Consider the following 22,790-nt stretch of genomic DNA (forward strand, 5'->3'; position numbering starts at 1 on the left):
TTGGTGTCTTTCACTCAGTAATATGCATTTAGGCTCCTGCATGTTTTTTCATGGCTTGATCACTTATTTATTTTCAGTGCTGAATAACAGTCAATTGTCTAGATAACCACAGTTTATTGGCCCATTTACCCACTAAGGGACATCTTTGCTGCTTCCAAGCTTAGGCAATTATGAATAAAACTACCACAGGGAAGTTAGTCTATCTTTATTGGTGAGATGGGCTCAGGGATATTCCCATGCTTTCTTAAGGTATAATTTAAAACTATATGCAGTCAGGTTTTTTCCCATTAGTTTCTTGCTGTATTCTTCACTGGTATAGGAAGAATAAAACATTTGTGATTTGTAAGTGAACTTTGGCAAAATTTTGGCAAAACTTTGGCAAAAATAGTTCTCACTTCAGAAGTGTCCTGTAATTAATCCCCTGAAGAATGGCAACTTGTGCATTGAGGACATGTGCTACTTTGGGGATGAGGATGGTAGTAGAATTTCTCATTTCTGTCTAAAGTTCTCAGAGCCTTAATTTATGGATTTATTTTCCCATCTACCTATGAAAGAGTTATTTTATAAGTAAAACATTTTGTAGCAGACATTGAATTGTCCGCTACGGAAGTAAATGACATATAAATCCACATAGTGAAACCTTCTCTCTTTTAAAGTTCTCTTCTTAATAAAGTCAAATAATGATTAAGGATGTTTAAGATATAGAATTACACTGACTTAAGAAAATAAAAATGGCAGTTAAAATAATTAAAAAAACAAAAAAATGCAAATGTGGATAAACATGTTATTATTTAGAAAAGAAAGCAGTGTATTTTAAAAATAAATTATGCTTATAAAATAAGATGAAAAGAATGGTGACATAATTGATATAAATATAGAGTTAAAAAATAGAGTAGTGGAAAATATACTTCAAACTGAAGCACGTTGCCTCCAAATGATAATAAAAATGCTTACTGACTAAAAAAAATCATTTATACACTTACTGAAAAATTTTCACTTAAATTTTTTGTGAACTGAATGAACTTAGTAGTCACATCAGGGTAAAACATGTAATTTAAAGAGAATAAAAATATCTTCTTAGCTTCTTATTTTACTGTTCTGTAGTAAAATGTTCTATTTTGTGAATTCTTGTATAAGATTTGTATCTAAGTAATATTTTACTTTTTTTTTAGTTTCCCTAATGGAATTATGCAATGCTCATTTTCCCTATAACTTTTTTATTATTTTTTTTTTGAGGAGGCATCTAGATCCCTACAGTGTTTAATTTTTTATGTTTTGCCCTAAGAGTTAACAAGGTCATCAGTAGTCATTGTTCTTTGAGGCACTTAGAATGTATTAAAGCCTATGTGACAATTAATTGTTTAAAAATTGCATCATAACTTGCCATGTTATGAATAGGGATATATTCTAGATTACCATTTAAATATTATTTTCAACTTGATATTTCTGTTCTTAGATATACAAAACATTTTTTATATTTCTTCATCATGACTAACCACAGTAGAAACATCCATGATAACATGGCTGTTGCTTGTCTCTAAGGGATGTAAGAAATTTATATAGGATTTTCTTCCATTTGAAGTGCTATTACATTCACTAACTTACTTTTTTTCCTACAATAAAACATGCAAAGGATTCAGGATGGGTACTGTTATTTCTTTGAAAAATCAGAAAATGAACAAAAGGAGATTATGTTTTGTAGGCCTAAGATTTTACATATGGTTTGTGAGAGAATAATGAAGAAAAACAGTTGCTAATGATTCTTTACAAAAGTTACCTAATTTGATTGCATATGAGCTTATTTTTACCAGTATTTTTTACAATACAAATAGTTGAATTTATAAACTCATTCAGTGTGCTGCTCAATGAATTCTTATTCAATTTTGATTTTGCAGCCCTCGGAACAAGTATCTGGCATATAGCAGGTGCTAAAATAGTATTTATTGAATGAATTAATGTTAGCTTAAAACTGCTGTAGATTGGTAATGCTTTCCAATTGCAGTAATGTTTTTACATTTCATTAACTGCAGTCTTAAATGCTTTTAATGCAGTAGATTATATTTTTCGATTCTTGCATTGTTCTTGTTTTAAGGCTTATCTATTCAAAGGATAATATGACTCACTCAGTTCACTGCTACTGGTGAAAGCAGAGGTTTGAAAAGGCTAATTAAAGATTCTTATCAAATATGGTTAAATAAAGAAGCCAATCAAATAAAAATAAGTGAATATCCTCACATGTTCCTTCACCATTACTTTATGTGACATGTGACTTTCTGAATCAGAGACCCTAAATTAGAAATCTCATTATTGACTCTTTCAGATTGTATATGTCTTGGGGATGAAGGATTGCTTATTGACATCAACCTTCCTTGTAGCTTCTATGGTGGTGGTGGCTTGCAAAGCGGAGGTTGTGAGCTGATGGCCAGTGGTCCTGGGAGTTTTTGGGTTGGGCTGTGTAGTGCAGCCAGGTGAATGTTAGGTTTGGTAGATACAAATGGTTCAGCAGCTTTTGTCCTAGTCATACTTTTTTGTTTTCTGTTGGTCCTCTGCAGTCATTTCAGTTTATATTCTTTGGTGTAAATGATGTGATTTGGGGATAGTACTTTTATTGCAATTCCGTTAGCCAAAAGAACCACATGAATATTTATATTGTTTAGTAGGCTTTACAGTTATAATTCAGAAAGTAGAGACTTTGAAGATCTAAATACTTATGTGATAACCTTACCCATGGCTTAAGAGGTATATCATGAAAGAGAATTGATAGAAAGGTTTGGCTTGAAAGAACTATTTTTAGATATTAACACGATCTACTCTAGATCATTCTAAAATTATTAATTGGTACAGAATTTAAATGTTTCCAGTAACAACTTGGAAATCTTACAAAGGGAATCAACTGTCTGCTGTGACCACAGTCCCTGCAATTCTGGGTGCCTTTTTAACAGCTCTGTTCACCTCAGTTTGGTTAATTCTGTCCAAAATCTCTAGCAATTCCTTTAAATTCTTCCTCTTTTTCCTGCACTCACAGCCATTTTTGTCTTGATGTTTGAAATGCTGAAATAGATTCTGTCCTACACAAGGTTTTAATTTTTTTCCTTAGTTGTTTAAAGGTGAACTTATGGTGATAAGCAAACGGGTCTCAAACTTAGAATTGGTAAGAATTTCTTCGCAAAGCTATCAGAGTATTAACAGAGAGGTGGAACTTTTTTCCTCTTCTTCCTTAAACAATAAGTAGGAATATAATCTACTTCATTTATAGGAGAATAAAATGTTGATTCTTATATGAGCTACTTATTTTGCAGTTTACTAAATATTCTTTACTAATGAAGTTTCACTTTTACTGCCATTGAAAAGTATCATTATCTCCTGAGAGATTTAGTATATCCTGGCCTTTTATTTAACAATTATTTATTATCTTTGGGCCTTTTAAAGTTTGGTGTTTATAACACCAAACTTCTATAAATATTATAAGAAATATATGCTTTTCTAAGAAATATTTGCATAATTTAATGTTTCTCCTGCTCATTTCCGGGTCTCTTCAACTGGAATGCTCATGAGTATAATAATCATGCTAGCTTTCCATTTTACTTTTCTCTAGTGTTAATATTAAGTCAAAGATTTAATTTATATCTAGTATATCTTTATCATAGCATAAAATTCAAACTGTTCTTAGTATATTAAAACATTTTCTTATGGGAAGCATAGTAAATAGGGTTTTGCTGATAACCCAATAATGTTAGAGAAAAAAGTATTAACTTAGATGCTAATTATTATAATTATCTAAGCTTACTGCTGTTTTCCATCTTTTTGGAATATTTCTTAATCACCAAGTTATGTCTTGAGAGCTAATAAACACACTTTTCTATTTCTACTCGTCTTAATCATATTTTCTATTTTCTATGTTGTGTGATGTTTGGGTATCTTAAAAAGTTTGCTGGCCTTGGAAAGGCTTCTTCTCCCAGGGCTAGCCAATTCTGAGATAGCAAAGGGCTCAGCTGGGAGAATGTCTTTCATATACAAACTGCCCAATCTCCAGGAGTCTATATCCCCAACCACATCCTTATCTAATCTCACACACCAAACCAACACATTTTCTCTGCCCTAAATCAATCCTGGCACCAAGCAACTAGACTCCCCATTCTAGCCCAAAGCACACCAGAGTTACTCAAACTAGCCAGCCCTAAACAGTCTGCCCTGCCCTGCCCCGCCCCCCAGTTGCCTTCCTGTAGAAATTCCAATATAGGCTCTTGCCTAAGCTTTCCCCTAGACTAGCTTCTGCCTCTGCTTCTGCCTCCTGTCTCAAACCTGGTGTTTTCCATGTGCACAGCATGCCCCTTGTCTTGGAAATGTAATTAATAAAACTCTTCTTTCAATAACATTAGCTCCTCTGTGTCATCGCTGTCACCACTATACATTAAAATCCTCAGGGTGCAGTAATTGGGACACTATTTGCTAAATGAGTAAACTTATATTTTTTTTAGTAAAGGAATAACATAAGCGATTATATGGTAAGATTTTAAAAATGGATTTCTGGGTTATTGTACAATGCTAGCAGTTTCTAATGCAGCCTCTCTAAATTCCCTCTTAAAATACTGATGGAGGCAATAAAAGCATGAGCAATGACTACATAGCAGTTCTACTGGACACCAGTTTAACAGTCAACGCCTTACACCCTACTTAAGATAGTTTCTTTGATGACAGAGCTGGTGGGACTGCAGTGATAAACATAATCTACTACATCTGCATGTTGTACATCTAAGCCAAGACACATAAAAAGAATCAGTAGGATGAGTGCTTAGCTTACTCCTCTCACTCTCTCTTAGTTGGTTAAGAAATTAAGTTGGTCCTCTGCTCTTAGTTGGTCAAGACTTGTGCCAACTGGAAACATGGGCATCTGTCCACTCTGCTGCAAAGGTACTGTGCTTTCTAAGATGGGATTTTCTTTCCGAAAGCACAGAACCCACACATTTCCTCTCCCATCCCCAGCCTTAGGCTAGTCTCTCTTACATCTCTCTCCTTTCTGACTTGAAAGATACTGGCCTTTTTTTCTCACTTCTCTAAAATTGTTAGCCTGATCCTAGAATGGATTTAGACTTTCACAGAGGATGTTGATTCATTGTTTCTGGCAGATTCTGTTTTCAGTCCTGTAGTATAAACCACTCCTAGGGCAAAAGAACAGAATTTCTTATTTAACTTCTTAGGAAGGAGGGAAATTACAGGGAAAAAAAGGAAAAAACTTAAAAACAACCAATAACCTATCCTGTTCCAGGTTAGAAGCATAATTAAAATTTATAAATACTGGGACACATTTCCCACTTAAGAAAGTCTAACTGCCCAAGTCACCAGAGTCGTTTGAATATCTTTTGGTAGAAAATTATTGTTGGAAGACTGTATCAAGATCTTGGATTGTGGCTGGGTTCAGTGGCTCATGCCTGGAATCCCAGCACTTTGGGAGGTTGAGGAGGATGATCACTTGAGGTCAAGATTTTGGGACTAGCCTGGCCAACATGGTGAAACCCCATCTCCACTAAAAAAAAATACAAAAATTAGCCAGGCATGGTGGCATGCACCTGTAATCACAGCTACTTGGGAGGCTGAGGCAGGAGCATTGCTTGAACCTGGAAGGCAGAGGTTGCAGTGAGCTGAAATCATGCCACTGCACTCCAGCCTGGGCAGCAAAGCAAGACTCTGTGTCAAAGAAAAATATATGTATATCTTGGATTGAGTATATGCTCAAAGCTTTGTTTTCCAACATGCTTATTAAATAACAAATTATATATTAAAACATAAATATTTGTAAATATATATTTATACCTATCATATATAAAAATATATATGTAAATATACATATATTTATATAAAAAATATATGTGTAAATATACATATATTTATATAAAAATATATAAATATATGTGTTTAAATATACATGTATTTATATAGCTATATATTTATGCACATGCATACACATATATTACATATATATTTTGCAACCTTTGCACATTATTATATAACTTTCTAATATGTTTATGTGTTTAAACATACAAACACATAAACACCATCCTGGAAAACAAGCAGTGCTGTCCTCAAAGTACAATTAAAATCTCAAAGTCTCTGAATGGGAGAAAGGATCAAAGTCTTGACAGAATCCATGGTTCAAAATGTGCCCATTGAAATACTGTTGTGAAAGGAGATGCTTTAAAGGTATTCCCAGGCTGAGGCGTGCAATAAGCATAAGTGGAGTGGAGTCCCGGGGTAAGTGATAGAGTCAGATGGGAGAACTACTAAAGGAGCATCAGATAGTAACACCTCCCTCTTCCTAAGGAGAACTGAATATGGGCTGCTAGGATAAACAGAGGTCATTGACTTAAGGACTAGGAATACCAAGCAATAACGTAGACACCCCATATTCAGAAGACCTGTTCTAGGTGCACCTAATCTGTTACATCCCATTGCAACCTGCAAATCACTGGAGAAAGGCGATAGTAAATAGATAAAGCACACACAAACACCCCAAAAAAGAAAGAAATCCTAATACATAAAACCAAGAATCACCAAAGACCTAAAAGAGAGTCATCAAACTCAGCAACCAAAGAAAGAGAACTTGAATTTTAAAAATTTACATTACTCACATGGTCCAGAATTCTCTTCTAGATCATAGGACTCCTAAGTTAGGTAAAAACAAATCTGGTTTGGAAAAATGATTATTAATTCAGGACACAATCAAAATTGTAAGGAAGCAAGCTACCATGAGCGAAAGTCAATAGTACCAAGCAAACCTAGTTACCAAAGAATTTGAAAAGTTAGACTAAACAAAAATCATTCTAACTCTAAATAAAAGAGCAATACATTATGAAAAATTATAAATTCTGAAAATAAAAAGCATTGCGATTAAATTAAAACTTTAAATGACAAAAAGAAACTGAGTTGGAAAGGTAATTAGTAAACTGGAACTTTTATTTCTGAGCATAATGCATAACAGGAACCAGATCTACTCCCCTGAATTGAACAACTGTAAAACTAGATGAAATATATGAAGCAAAGACTTTCAGATATTGGGACACAGGAAAAACTGAGAGAAGAAAAACAAACCTGTGAGTTCTATAATTGCTGCAGCTTATAGCTTATAGGCCATAGTATGTGGAGAGGAACCTGAGCACAGCCCAGCAGTCTCAATGAGCTCTGAAGACGTGTCTCTAAGATCTGCATAAGGTCTTTCAGTGAGTACTGATCTGCACGTGCCTGAGAGGAAATTCCTCAAGGCTGGGAGGTGGGAACTAGACAGCAGTAAGCCTAAGCAATGGCCAGCCGTCACAGAGAGCTGGAAATAATGTGTGTTCCCAGCCACCAAGTGGAAAGACCTCATACACAGGCCATCAGGTTGAATCTTCTGAAGGATTAGGCCTTAGTAGTTTTAAGTTAACTGTAAACTAGTGTGCTTTACCCACATCATCAAGTCTTAAGAGCAAAGTTCAAAAGGAACAAACTGATGCCAAGTTACTTAACTTGAAATGTCATGACAGCATCCAACAGTATCTCAAGGCATAAACAAAGTTCAGCACCCAAAACATTCAGCATCCAGTAAAAACATATTAGGCATTCAAGAAATAGGTGAAAAATCAGTCAATAAAAACAGAACAAAATGACAGACAATAGAAATGTCAGACGATGATCTTAAAAAGCTGCTGAAATTATGTTCCTAAGTACAAGATAGAAGAAAACATGAACATGGTAAGAGAAATGGAATATTTAAGACCCAAGTGATGTCTAGATGAAAACAATATCTAAAAAATCTTATTGGTTGTGATTAATTGATTATACACTGTAGAATATTTAGCAGTAAAAGTATCCAGAATGAAGTACTCCCCAAAATGACAGAACATCAATGACCTATGGGAAAATATTCATATGTATATATATACACACACACATATACATACATACATATATAATAAATGGGAGAATATCAGAAGCACATTTGAAGAAATAATGGCTGAAAAACTTCCTAATTTGATAAAAATTAGAACTCCAGAAATCCAAGAAATTCAACCACCAAGTAAGAGAAATAATTTAAAAACCTTCAGATACATAAAAATTAAATTGCTCAAAACCACTAATGAAGAAAAAAAACCTTAAAGGTAGTCATACTAAAAAAAAGAAAAACAAAAAACAGCAGACAGTATCTACAAAATAACAAGAAGAATGAAACAGTTGACTTCTTGTCAGAAAGTTTGCTGGTCAAAAAATAATCGAGGGCCGGGTGCGGTGGCTCACACCTGTAATCCCAGCACTTTGGGAGGCCGAGGCGGTGGATCACGAGGTCAGGAGATCAAGGCTATCCTGGCTAACACAGTGAAACCTCATCTCTACTAAAAATATAAAAAATTAGCCGGCGTGGTTCCAGGCAGCTGTAGTCCCTGCTAGTCGGGAGGCTGAAGCAGGAGAATGGCGTGAACCCAGGAGGCTGAGTTTGCAGTGAGTGGAGATTGTGCCACTGCACTCCAGCCTGGGCGACTGAGTGAGACTCCGTCTCAAAATAATAATAATAATAAAAATGAGTGGCAACTTTAATGTACTAGAAGAAAAAAGTATCTAGAATTCTACACCAAGAAAAATTTCTTTCAAAAATAAACATAAACATTTTTTCAGAAAAAGCTGGGAAAATTTATGGCCTACAGTACTGCATTACAAGAAATATTAAAGAAGATTATTAATATCAAATACTAGAATGAAATATGTCTCTACACATAGGAATAAAAAGTGCCAAACATAGTGGCTACATGACTAAATATAGAAGATAGGTTTGTCTAATTTTTAAAAACACTTAAAAGGTAATTTACTGTTTAAAGATAAAAGAGTAATAAAAATGTGTGGTGTTTATAATAGGCATAGAAACGGATATCAATAGGACAGAAGACAGCAGATCAGAAATGGGATTATAAGGTTGTACGGCTCTTTCAATGTGAGTGAATGATACAATATTTGAAATTACCTTGTGATAAGTTAAAGAGATATAACCTCTATAGCAGTCACTAAAACATAAAGAATAATAACTAATGAAAAATGGAGGAAAAAATGTAATGTAAAACATTCAATCTGTCCCAAAAGAGGCAGAAAAAGAACAAAAAAAGAAAGGGTACATGGAAAGCCAATAATAACGTGGTAGATTTAAGCTCAAATGTGTTGATACTTAACATTGAATGTGAATGTTCTACACACATCAGTAACAATGCAGAGATTAAGATAGGCCTCCACTTAGAATAAAATGGGAAAACATTAGATAACTGTAGGGAAACCTGCTTAAGAGAGTATGTGTTTCTTCATGAAAAGAATTCATACGTAAGTCTATATACTTCTAACATAATGCCATTTAACTCATGAATATAGTTTAAGCTTTAATTCCAGAGGAATTTATACAAATGCTAGATAACAAGAAATCTGAAAATTTGGAAAGAGTGCAGTTGTTTTGTTTTGTTTTGTTTTGTTTCAATTTTCAGCATCATAATCTGTTAAGGTTTGGGTGATGATTATTTTTATAATTTTAGATTTTGCCTGTAGCTAAGCAGGAGAAAAAAGACAGTTCATCTGTTCCATTATTGGGAAACTTTCCAGATATGTTGAATTCTCAAGTCTAGTCTCTTAACTGAAAATAGCTTCTGAAATTGGTTTTTTTTTTTTTTTTTTTTGACTATTGAGCTTCTCTTGACCAGCAGCTTGGCAACTAGTGGGTGATAAAGACTTTCCAAAGGGGTTTTTTTTGGTAGCAAAATAAGCAAATTGGGCAAACAGGATAGTTTACACTGAGTATAATGACACAAAATGAATTTTAACTGATTTTATGTCCTAGGAGCTATGGAAGGATGGTCTAGCAGTCTGAGATTAGGAATGTAAGCCAAAACTATTAAAATTCTCTGGCTATGAATACATTGATTACTTTGCCTTCTAATATTTTCTTATTTGCGTTTTTAACTTTTCGTCTTTCCTGAATGTCACAAAATTTATTATAATTCTAGATTTTCTTTTCTCAAAATTTTAATATAATTTCTTTCCATTTTGGAATTTAAAAATAACTCCCAGTGTTCAGAGAAATAAGACCACAGTCACAATTTGTTCATAACCTTTAGTAAACTAACTTTAATTAGGAACTATCATATTGACCTTTTACATATTTTTAAGTATATTTAATATTCCCTGCCAGCCATTAAATAGCTACTGGTAATCACACATTAAAGGAGCTTGGTTTCTGCTATCATAGATAATATACATCAGTAACTTCCGTAGGCCAATGTAACCTACCATTGTCATAGGCAAATGAGTCTTTGCAGTTTTTAAAATGCTTTTGTTTGAGTCATTTTTTGACATGGACATTTTACCAGAAGGATACTGTTCCCACACCAAACTTAGGGTCGGGGTGCTTATTCTAGCAGCCCAAAAACAAGATGCAGATTAACTGAGGAGAAAAGAGAGTTTTTATTTCTATAACCGATTACAGGGAGAAGGCCTGGAAATGACTGCCAGACCAACTCAAAATTAAAAGTTTCCCCAAGCTTATATACCTTCTAAGCTATGTGTCTGTGTGTAAGTATGCATTCATCTACAGACATAACTGATTAACTTCCTTTAATCTGTAACTAAGATCTGAGTCCTAAAGCCCTTCCTCTGGAGCCTCAGTAAATGTACTTAATCTAAATGGGTCCGGGTGCTGGGGTGATTACCCTTATCTTGTCTGCTGAGAAACCATGGAGGTTTGGGGAGTTTCTTCAGACCCCCAGTAAAACTTGTCTAATCCTAAATGGGTCCTGACAAGAAGTCCTTCTTTATCTTGTCATGCTTTAAGACCCAAAAAAGACCTGGGCCAAACTCTTGGTGGGCTTTTGTTACATTTCAACCTTTGTAAAAGGGCACTGGCTCTATCAGCTTTTAATATTTAACTTAACCACCAAGTCAGTGCTGAAACACTTGGAGGCCTGTGTTAGTGAGACCTGGCCTGCTACAATACCTTTAACTATGCCTTTAATTTTAAGAAACTATATTATTCGCTTATTCATACTTGAGTTATTTAGAGCAAGATCATACTGAGTTAATTATCACAAGCTTTTTGGATAAAACAACCTCTAAAAATGTATGTGCTATTCAACTTTGGGTGAGCAAACAATTTTCTGCAACAAACATCCTAACACAATTATTTCCTGTAATAAATATTTTTAGTTACAAGTTTTAAGTGGCAATGCTTGGAATTTTTATTACAAACTATATTACAAGAAGCATTTTGGATTTCTTAGTAAGCAGACTTACACTTGTGGGCTTCCAACATATATTTATATATGTATATTACATCTCTCTCTTTTTCTCTCTCTCTTTCTATATATATATATTTCTCTACTTTGCTAAGAGAAAAATGTTTAAAAATCAATTCTGAAAGCAAGTCACAGTTTTCATAGCATTGATTTAAAAATCTCAAATAGAGTTTTGAAAGCTAATTAATCAAGCGAAGTCAAGTTGGTGGAAAAGTAAGTTTATCTTTTTAAAATATTTCAGCGGTGAAGCTTTCCGTTCTGTGTGAATTATTTGTATTCAATGCAAAATGATAACAATGAAAGAAGATAGTATTTATATTATTAGAAGTTTTCACTCAGTTGTTTATGGACACCTGACATGTAACCTTTTAATCTCTAAATTTGAACAAACTGTTTGGAATAATAAAATATAAAAAAGTAAATAGTCACAGTTCATAAAACCCACCCCTGATTATATTTCATCATATTATAAATGATATCATCAGTATAGTTATTTCTTTTTTGTTCATCAAAAAGCTACAAGAAGCTGGAAAACCTTCTAATGTTTTTAAGATGGCTTCTGTGGGTTTTCATGTGTCTCCTTGGCAATTTAATTACAATGTGTCTGATAAATTCAGATTACCAAAGGAAAAAATAAACATGACAGTGGGTGTCGATTATTCTTTACCTGAGAGAGAGTAATCATTGAGGGTAAGATAAAAAAATACAGATTTAACATAACATTTATGATAACTGATATGGAATGATGAACTAGCCTTTTTTTCCAACTGCTAACAAGGCATAATGCTTAACTTCTAATAACACTATTTTTATTTTCTTAGTAAATGGGAAATTGTGACTTGCAGTTTCTGGCTTCCATTTAATGCCTAGCTAAGACTGAAGAGACTAGAGAGTTTATACATTTCTTTTCCACACTTTAGTAAACAAGACTACAGCTTCCAGAGCCAGGCAACTAGTTTTCAAGTCCTGCCATTGGCATGAGGCCTTTAAAACTTACTGGCAATTGCATAAAACCTGCCTAAGAATAATGTTTTTAAATGTTTCAATAAAGTACATAGATTGCAAAAGGAATAAAGATATAGAATATTTCCATCACTCTAGAAACTTCCCTTGTGTTCTTTTCCAGGCAGTTCTCACCTATGAGCAACCATTTACGTGATTACTTTCACCATGACTTAGCTTTGTCTATTGTAAAGCTTCATATAATTGAAATAATACAGTAAACTATCTTTTGTGTCTGGCTTTTATTCAGTGTGATGATTAATCTATGTTGTTGCATTTTAGGAACATATTGCTGAGTAGTATTCCACTGTGTAAATATACATAATTTGTGTATTCTCTTGTTCATGGAAATTTGGGTTACTTCCAGTTTATTTATAGCCTTATCAATAAGGCTGATATTAACATTTTTGTAGAAGTAATTTTGGTGACACGTATTTTCTATATCCTAAATAAATGCTTTATTTTTATTTTTATTTTATTTTTTTGAGTCTCCCTGTGTCACCCACGCTGGAGTACAGTGGTACCATCTTGGCTCACTGCAACCTCTGCCTCCCAGGTTCAAGTGATCCTCCCACCTCAGCCTCCCAAGTAGCTGAGATTACAGGCATGTGCCACCATGCCTGGCTAACTTTTGCATTTTTAGTAGAGATGGTGTTTCCTCATGTTAGCCAGGCTGGTCTCAAACTTCTGGCCTCAAGTGATCTGCCTGTCTCGGCCTCCCAAAGTGCTAGGATTACAGATATGAGCTACTGTGCCTGTCCTGAATAAATTGTTAGTAGATGAATTGCTGGGTAGTTGTACATTTAACTTTAAAAGAAACTGCGACGGAGATTTCCAAAGTTGTGGTACTATTTTTCAGTCCCATCAGCAATGTCTGAAGTTCTAATTGTTCCCTTCCTTTGTAAACAGTGTTGTCATTTAAAAAGTAGCCATTCTACTGGTTGTGTAGTGGTTAACTCATGGTGGTTTTAATTTGCATTTCCAGGATGACTTATAATATTGAACTATTTTTTCATGTGCTTGTTGGTCAATTACATATCCACTTTTGTGACATGTCTGTTCAAATCTTTTGCCTATTTTCTTATTGTGTTATTTGTATTTTTATTATTGAGTTATAAGAATTCCACAGATATATGTCTTACAAATATTTTCTCATACTTTCAGCTTGCTTATTCCTTTAAGTCTTTAAGAGCATATATTTTTCATTTTGTAAAGTCCATTTTTTTCTTTTCTTATGGTTAGTCCTTTTTTAAAATCTAGTATAAGAAATCTTTACATAATCCAAGGTCACAAATATGCTCTTATATTTCCTCTTAGAAATCTAATAGTTTTAGCTTTTACATTTTGGCCTATAATCAATCTCCAAGTCATTTTTGTGGGTGGTGTAAGGCTAGGGTTGAGGTTTTTTTCCAAAGAGGGATCTAATTGCTCTAGCACCATTTGTGAAAAACAAACAAAATAAACAAAAAGAAAAAAAAATTCTTCCCCATTGTATTACGTTGGCAACATGGTCGAAGACTAGTTTACTGTACATGTATAGTTCTACTTGTAGACTCTCCTATTCCTTTTTGCTATATCCCTATCCCAGTGATACACTGGCTTGATTATTATAGTCTTGATTATTACAGCTTTAGAGTAATTCCAAATATCAGGTGTTATAAGTACCACAACTTTCTTATTTTTATTTTTCAAGATTGCTTGGCCTGTTCTAAATCTTGGTTCTGCCCATGTACATTTTAAAATCAACTTGGAAATTTCAACAAACATCCAACTGGCATTTTCAGTGGGATTGTGTAGTCCTTAGAGGGATGTAGGAGAAGAAATTGTATCTTAATAATACTGAGTTAGGTCAGGAATAGTGACTCAAACCTTTAATCCCAGCATTTTGGGAGGCTGAGGCAGGAGAATCACTTAAGTCCAGGAGTTCGAGACCAGCCTGGGTGAGATGGTGAGGCCCTGTCTTTACAAAAAATTTAAAAGTTAGCCAGGTATGGTGGTGTGTGCCTGTAGTCCCAGTTATTTGGGTGGCTGAGGCGGGAGAATTCTTTTAGCCCAGGAATTTGAGGCTGCTGTGAGTCATGAGGATGCCACTGCACTGCAGCCTGGGTGACAGAGTGATACCCTGCCTCAAAATAATTAATTAATAAATAATACTGAATCTTCCAGTCCATGAACATGGTGCATTTATCCATGTATTATATTTAAGTATTTGAGTTTCAGAATATTTTATAGATTTTATTATGACGATCTTTCATCTTTTTGTTAATTTATTTCTAAATATTTTGCTTTTGATATTATTTTATATTTTATTTAAATTTAATTTTCAATTGTTTGTTGCTAGAATATAAGAATATAATTGCTTTTTGTATATTGAGTCTGTATACCATGATTTAGCTGAATTTAGATATTAGTTTTATGGGGTTTTTTTTGATAGATTCTTTGGGATTTTTATATAAACACTATGTTCTTGGGGAACAAATATAATTTTACTTCTTTCTTTATGATCTATGTGCCTTTTATTTCTTTTTTGCTATTTTTCTTTCCTGAAATTCCTGAAATTCAATCTTTTTCTTTATTGTACTAAAACCTCCTATTAATAAAAGTATCAGTGGTGGACCTTATCGCCTTGTTCCCAATTGTTGAGGAAAAACATTCAATATTTCACGATTGATTTTGATATTAATTATAAATATTTTGCAAATACATTTTATCAGATTGATAACACTCCCTTCTATTCTCATTTAAAAATTTCTAGTTTGTTGAGAGTCTTTTTTCCTGAATAGATGTTGATTTTAGTCAAATGTTTTTTCTTCCTCCATTGAACTGATTATATAATTTTTTATTTTTATCCTATAAACATAGTGAATTATATTAATTTTTAAATATTAAATCGGTATCTAATTCCGGAGAAAACCTACACTTGTTCATGACATAACATTCCTTTTGTGTTTTGCTGAATTCAATTTAGTAGCATTTTCTAGAGGATAATTGTGTCTTTGCTCATAAAGTTTACTGGTCAGTAACATCTCTTTCTTAGGAAGTTCTTGTTAGGTTTTGGTAGCAGGGTTATTCTGGCAACATAAAACAAGTTGAGAAGTGAGTATCAACATAAACACTGAGGTGATTTTGACAGAGCATCATATTGGACATCTAATTCAGTTTGATTTTGCGTTTTAATGGTTACATTGAGTATCTTAATATTCTGTGGTGTATATACACAACGGAATACTATTCACCCATAAAAATAAAAAAATCATGTCTTTTGCAGCAACAGGCATTGGAGTTCATTCCATTGGAGTGAAACTCATTATCTTAAGTGAAGTAAGCCAGATACAGGAAGACAAATATTCCATGTTTTCACTCATACGTGAGTTTCTACAAAGGTGTACACACGGACATAGAGAATGGAATGATAGATACTGGAGACTCAGAAGGGTGGGAGGGGTGGCTGATGAGAAATTACTTAATGTGTACAATGTAATGGAGACCCTAAATCCCTGACTTGACCAATACCATATGTAACAAAATTGCCCTCATACTCCATAAATTTATATAAACAATAGAGAAAGAATATCCCAATTTTCAAAAGTATGTTAAGATTGTTTTGTGTTAGGGAATGAAGACTTTATAGTTAGAAAGTAATACGTTTTCTAATAAAAATATACTTGAAATCTGTCTGAAACATGGTGATTTACCTAAAAGCATGCCATGGATTGCTTTTTAATATGCAAGCCCTAATATGTAAGCTTTCTGAAAAGAATAATATTTGATTGATAGGAGGATAGACAATGAGAAGATTTGATGACACAGGAGATCGTGGACTTCACTACTGTGAACCCAGAACCCATCCCAATGTACTTTCCATTCCAGCACCTGTGCTACCAAGTAGATCAGGAGCTAGCATTTTAGGTTCCCTAATTCACATTGTCTTGTGGCAAATGTATATCTAGACCTTTTCTGATCCAAAATGGATATTTAGGAGCCTGGAAATAAATTCAGAATATTTATTAAGGGGTAAATAAATAGGGGATACATAAAACTATAATATATATATAAATATTCTTCTGAAATATATATATACACACACACATATATCAGAAGTGTAGACAGTGTAGAAGCAAGCCAATTTGAATTTTTGAATGAAGACAGCATAGTGAGATTCTGTATCACTTAATGATGGAAAATGTTTCATTCTTCTTTCCTGCACTCTGAATAAATCATACATGATTCATGAATAGGACCAGTATTTGAAGTTTTCAAAAACTGTGAAAAAGGGAACAAGAGAAATGATCATGTAATTTAATCATTTATATTCAATATTTTAATTATTTTATTCATAAAATAGATCATATTTGAACACCTGCTATGAGCCAGTTTCTGTGCTGGTATTTTTAAGACACACACACATATACAAACAGAAACAAAAACAAAATTCCATTTTAGGTTTCTGTGAAGGAAGCTCTTGAGCAAACTTGCTATGTATCATTTCTACATTCATAATAGAATCCAATAAAAGAGCTTTATAAGAGATAAGGGTGGACAGAACTATAAAGGTTTGATGTGGAGGCATATGTCCACAAGCTTTAATCACTATCATTACACTAAAATGTAGGACTTTTATTAACTACTCAATTTAATATAATTGTATTTTATATAGTACAAACTTAAAAATATATATACATATAATTTTCAGTCTTTCAGATCATACACAAAAGTTAAAACAAACACCTGTTTGTAGCATTGTGCTAGGCAGTGGAGTGAAAACTATGACATATTAAATAAAAATTTCTAGCGTTAAAACACTAAAGACTCAAAAAATACACATTGAACATACACTAGAATACGACTCCTTAAGTGATGTACTAGTTGTCATAGTTTGATAATATAAAGTATCTCACACCTTTTCCCTCTTCCTGAATTTTGTTTGTTCTTTTCTATTCACATTTACCTGTGTATTTGTTTCCATGAATCAGATTGAGACAGGTGACTGTCACTCTGAAAAGAGTTCTAGTACTTTCTATCAGAAGTTACTACCTTGAGATACAGCATTTCAAAATAATATAAATGTGAGAAAATAGATCTTTTCATTCTTGCACTTATATTCTCTTTTCTTTCTATTCTCTATCCCCGGCCTTAAAATGTGCTCAGATCATTTTAGTTCTTGAAATTACTTTCTTCTTAGGAAAATAAAGAGTGTTCTTTAAAAAATCTCCAGAACATGCTGGCACTTGCTTTCCCCTTACAATTTATTCTACTTACTGCCCCAAATCTTTAGAGTACTGTATATTTAATGCTTTCATTTTTCTACCCTCATTCATTCATTGACACGGGTGAATTTTGTTCTAGCTATTTTGTTGAAACTCTTCTCTTGAAGTACAATGATCTATTTTATTTATGACATCAGTAACAAGTGGCATAAATCATATTCACCCTGTAGAAAGTAGATTAAAAGGAAAAAATGAAAGAAAGAGATCAGGAAAGAAGGAAGGAAAGAGAAAGAAAGAAAAAGGAGAGAGAGAGAGAGAGAGAGAGAGAGAGAAAGAAAGCTAGCCAGTTGCAAAACTGAAGAGTAGATTGGGATTAAAATGTATTCTCACATGATCTTTCTTCATGCTGTGGCAGAGTGTCTCCTAACATATTACAATTTCCTTGCAACTTTCAAATAGAAGAGAATAAAAAGCTATCATTCCTGATAGCTACTGCAATAATATGCAGTATATATGGTTCAACTCAGATTGTGTACGTGTTTCTGAATAAATCACTGTGGACAGGGTCACAACTTTAGGACTGAAGACCAAGATGAAGTAATTCCTTCTTTAATCGCATGAACTGATCAGAATTACTGTAGAATGTGAGCGCTGTAAGTCACCAAAGAAGCCAATTTATAATGGAAAATTTGATGTCTTATATTCCTAAGAGCCAAGCTAATAGCTTCCTCATAGCCTCATCTCCTATCTCTGTCCAATATTCACACCATTGACCAAATTTACCTTTTCCTAAACATCTTCTTGTTGTTTTCTGTGAGAAACTGATTTTTAGGGTTGTTGCTGTCTTGACTGCTCCATTTTTTTTTCTTTTTCGAAGAGTTTTTCCTTGTATGCTGTATATATTGTTTTGACCTATGTTTTCTCTCTTGTTTCTTTTACCTTTTTTTTTGAGATGGAGTCTCTCTCTGTTGCCCAGGATGGAGTGCAGTGGTGCAATCTCGGCAACTTCTGCTTCCAGGGTTCAAGCAATCCTCCTGCCTCAGTCTCCGTATTAGCTGGGATTACAGGCACCTGCCACAACTCCCGTCTAATTTCTGTAGTTTTAGTAGACATGGGGTTTCACCGTGTTGGTCAGGCTGGTCTGAAACTCCTGACTTCAAGTGATCTGCCCGTCACAGCCTCCCAAAGTTCTGGGATTACAGGCATGAGCCACTGCACCAGGTCTTTTGTCTCTTTATCTAGTCCCAGCTATTCAGGAGGCTGAGGCAGGAGAATCGCTTGAACCTCAGAGGTGGAGGCTGCAGTGAGCTGAGACTGCATGACTGCACTCCAACTTGGGTGACAGAGCGAGACTCCATCTCAAAAATAAATAAATAAATAAAGATCTTATCTACCCCACATTTCTGTTATCAACTCAATGCAACTTCACTGGCAAATTTTAGCACGTCTTTATTTACCAAGAGCTAGACCTCTTCATTTAAAAGTCCAGTAGGCTCTTCAAACCTAGAATGACTAAAGGAAAATTCAGTGTCTTCCTCGCCTAATGTCTTCCTGTCTCTTCTCGTTTTCTTATTTCATTGAGTAACATTTCCTAACACTCAGTAAGAAATTTTCAAGCCATTTTAGGAATGTTCCTCCTTTATTTTGTAGGCATTAGCGTTCACTTCCACATCTGGTACAGTGGAGAAAGATTAATTTTGTCTGGGAAAGATATATGAGCTTTGTCATAGAATAATAAATAGTTCTTAAAACATACGAAAGTCAAATGTGACAAGCAGACTGGGAAGGTGCGAGATATTCTAAGAAAACTAATCAGCATGAATAAAGATGTTGAATTATTTGTTATGTTAAAAAAATCACTTCATGTGACAGGCATAGGCTGCATGTGGTTGAGGAGACTTGCAGGTAATAATTTCTCTCAGTTTTTGTTTTTCTGAGAAAGTGTGTCTTCTTCATTTCACTGAATTCTAGATGGTTGAATTGTATAGAATTCTAGATTGTTGGTCTTTTTCAACACTTTAAAAATTAATACAATATTCTTTTGTGAAAAATAAACAGGGTTTGTTTGTTTGTTTTGCAACTGGGCAACTAGCCTATGTTGCCCAGGCTAGTCTTGAACTGCTGGACTCAAGCAATCTTTCTGCCTCGGCCTTCCAAAGTGCTGAGTTTACATGTGTGGGCTACCATGCCTGGCCAATTTTAACACTTTCAGTATTTCACTCCATTTCCTTCCAACTTCTCAGATCCCTTTTGTTCTTGAAATGGCTTTGTTGGTATGGTTTATAAGGAGAAGTTGGTAGTAATTCTTACCTTGTTCTTCCACAGGTGAAGTATTTTTTGCCCTTTGGTTTCTGTCAAGATTTTACCTTGCCTTTGGCTTTCTGCAGTTTAAATGTGATATCTGTGTGTGTTGTTTTTAATTTGTTTTGTGTTTATCCAGATTGCTGTTTTCTGAGTTTCTTAGACCTGTGGTTTGATGTCTGTCATTAATGTTGGAAAATTCATGGCCATCATTACTTCAAGTATTTTCAGTGCTTTATGTTCTCTTTCTTCTTCTGGTATCCTGGTATTCCAATTACTTATCTGGTATACCTTTTGAAATAGTCCCACATATCTTTGATGATCAGGTTTTCATTATTTTTCCCCCATCTTTGCATTTCAGCATGGAAAGTTTCTATTGATCTGTCTTCAACTTTATGGATTCTTTCATCTGTGTCGAATCTACTATGAAACCCATCAAAAACATTTCTTATATCTGTTAGAATGTTTTTTATTTTGGCCATTTCTTTTTTGCATTATTTTGTTTGCTTGCTTTTTAGAGTTTCCATCTCTTTGCTTATTTTACCCATCTGTTCTTATAGGTTGTCTACTTTCTCTACTATATTTCTTAACATATTAATCACAGTTATTTTACATTGTCTGTTTGAGAATTCCAATATCCGTGCTATATCTGAGTCTTGGTGTGATTTTTGTTTGTTTCTTCAGCTTGTGTTTTGTGTTGACTTTTGACATGTCTTGTATTTTTCTGTGGAATGGTGGATATGTGGTGTTGAATATTAAGAACTGAGATAAACAGGTCTTTCAGTGTGAGGATTTATGTTACTCTTGTTAAGAGTTGGCTGTTCGTTTTTCATGTTTGCTGTAAATAGGTGCTGTAATGTGACTGTAGTTGCCGTAGGTTTCAAATTCCTCTGTTCTCCTTGTTTTTGTCTTCTATCCTGACTTTGGGCTTCCCTAAGCACTCCTTCTCAGAGAGAGTCTCTCATACAGGTCTTTCAGCTATTACCCACTGTTACTATACTGGATCCCTGGTGGCCTGGTCGTAAGATGTGGGGAATAGAAGTAATCTGTAATCTTACAATCAAATATAAGTCTTTTAATGGGTCTTTTTGTCAGGGCCAACCAAACCCTGTGATGTTCTTAAGTGTTTCTCTGGTGGTATAGGCGTTTCTGGCTGCAGTGCTCCTAATGTATTTCCTTGAAACCCTGACCCTAGACTGTGTCTCTCACTTAGGTGAGACAGAAGAGCTAGAAGGAGGTGGAATGTGATTTTTTTTTCCTCCAGTTAGAACAGGGTCTGGCAAAGTGTTTTCCCCTTGAGAGTAGGTGTTTGTTATGAAGTAGGCACTGGGAGTGTATATAACAATGATTATACTTCTCCTCCCCTTGCCTGAGATAATCATGGATTTTGTATCAGTTATTCATCATGAAATTTTGATTCCTAGAAGTAAAACCTATAAAATTATAGGAGACCACTAAGAATGTGTCCCCCAGAAGTTTCTCACTCTCAAGCTAGTCTATACCCAGTCTCCAGCAATTCATCTAAATTACCACTTAAGGAACTCTATCAGTTTATTGTGCCAGCAGCTTCTGCTCTAGTAGGCATTATGTATGATTCTCTGGATGTGTTTGTCTTTCTTAAATTTTGGTGGAGCAATTTGTCCTGCAATTTCGGTTCTCTGATGGGTCAAAAAAGATGGCTGATTTTAAGCTTGTCCAGCCTTTTCTTGTTGTATGGATGGGAATTGTGCTTTCAAGCCTTTTTTATGTAGAAGATGAAACTGGAAGTCAGCAATTTAATTTGACATTTTCAATGATCAAGGCCAAGAGAAACACTTTCTAACTCCTTTGCACCATTTTTGTACCTATAATATATTATTAAAAGAGGACCTGTCTTAGATCTCCTATGCCTAGAGTAGTAGTTGACCTACGTTTTAGTGATTTATATGTGCTGTATTTTTTCTTTTAGATATTTTCGAAGAAAATGAAACTAAGGGAAAAATTTATCACAGGATGCTCATAAAAGGATAAATGAAAAGTGGTTTTAGGAAATATTTCCTAAATCTACACAATTTATAAAATAAACCTACATAATAAATTACTACTAAGTTGATACCATTTCTGTAGAATTAATATAATCTGAGTATTACTTTCTATAAATCCTAATACCATATAAAAAGAAAATACCAGAAACTTAGAGTGGGTGCATGTACATCAGAATCACCTACAGATCTTGTTCATTCCAGAGTGGATTCTCAGCCCAAGTTCCCAGAGATTCTGACTTAGTAAATTGGGATAAACTAGAGAATCTACCGCTTTATTTAAGAAGCTCTCTATATGAGTATAATACAGGTGACCCACTCTTTAAGAAATTGTACCTTAGAGAAAGGGATTCCTATATGTTTCTGTCGGTTGTCTCATTTGGGTTTTAGACATATGTTGGATTAGGGCTAATTCATACTTGAGTTTTATAACAGGAATGTGAATTTCCAATATTCTATGCTGTTGGTTACATAACCATATACTTTTGAGACAAGAAATATGGAAGGCAGAGCAGTGTTCTTGTCGTGAATGTTGCAGAGCCTGAATGTGTGAGCAACTGGAGCAAATGTGTTTTCTAAAACACCCCTTCTGCAAGGGGGTGGATCAAAAGAAGGCTTGATATAGTCAGGGCACATTTTTTCCCTTTAACATTTCCCTTATATTTGTATTTGTGAACTCATTTAAAATATCCAATATCTGCACTATCTTATATGTTTCCTAAGATAAATGACTTTGTCCTGAAACATCATAAGGGTAAATGTTACTTTTGTCTTTAACATAAATTGCTTTGCTTGAGGGCTGAATAAAATAAAAAAAGAAATGAAAATGTAGGCATAGGAGGGAATTCATTATCATAAATTCAGTTCTCATAAACAATTAATGTTACAAAACTTGAGCTAATGGAGGAAAGCCTCTTTTTTATGGGGAATGGATTTTACATTGAAATTGTAGGAGGCAGTATGTTTTC

General features: G+C 34.2%; 1 protein-coding gene across 1 annotated transcript in view; it reads right to left on the minus strand.

The window, feature by feature from the left end:
- Positions 1 to 22,790, minus strand: part of UFM1 (ubiquitin-fold modifier 1) — a 40,406-nt gene that overhangs the window by 10,645 nt on the left and 6,971 nt on the right. The gene's annotated exons all lie outside the window — the stretch shown is intronic.

The sequence above is a fragment of the Mandrillus leucophaeus genome, unplaced genomic scaffold (genome assembly GCF_000951045.1).
Source record: "Mandrillus leucophaeus isolate KB7577 unplaced genomic scaffold, Mleu.le_1.0 Scaffold421, whole genome shotgun sequence".
In the NCBI taxonomy this organism is placed as follows: domain Eukaryota; kingdom Metazoa; phylum Chordata; class Mammalia; order Primates; family Cercopithecidae; genus Mandrillus; species Mandrillus leucophaeus.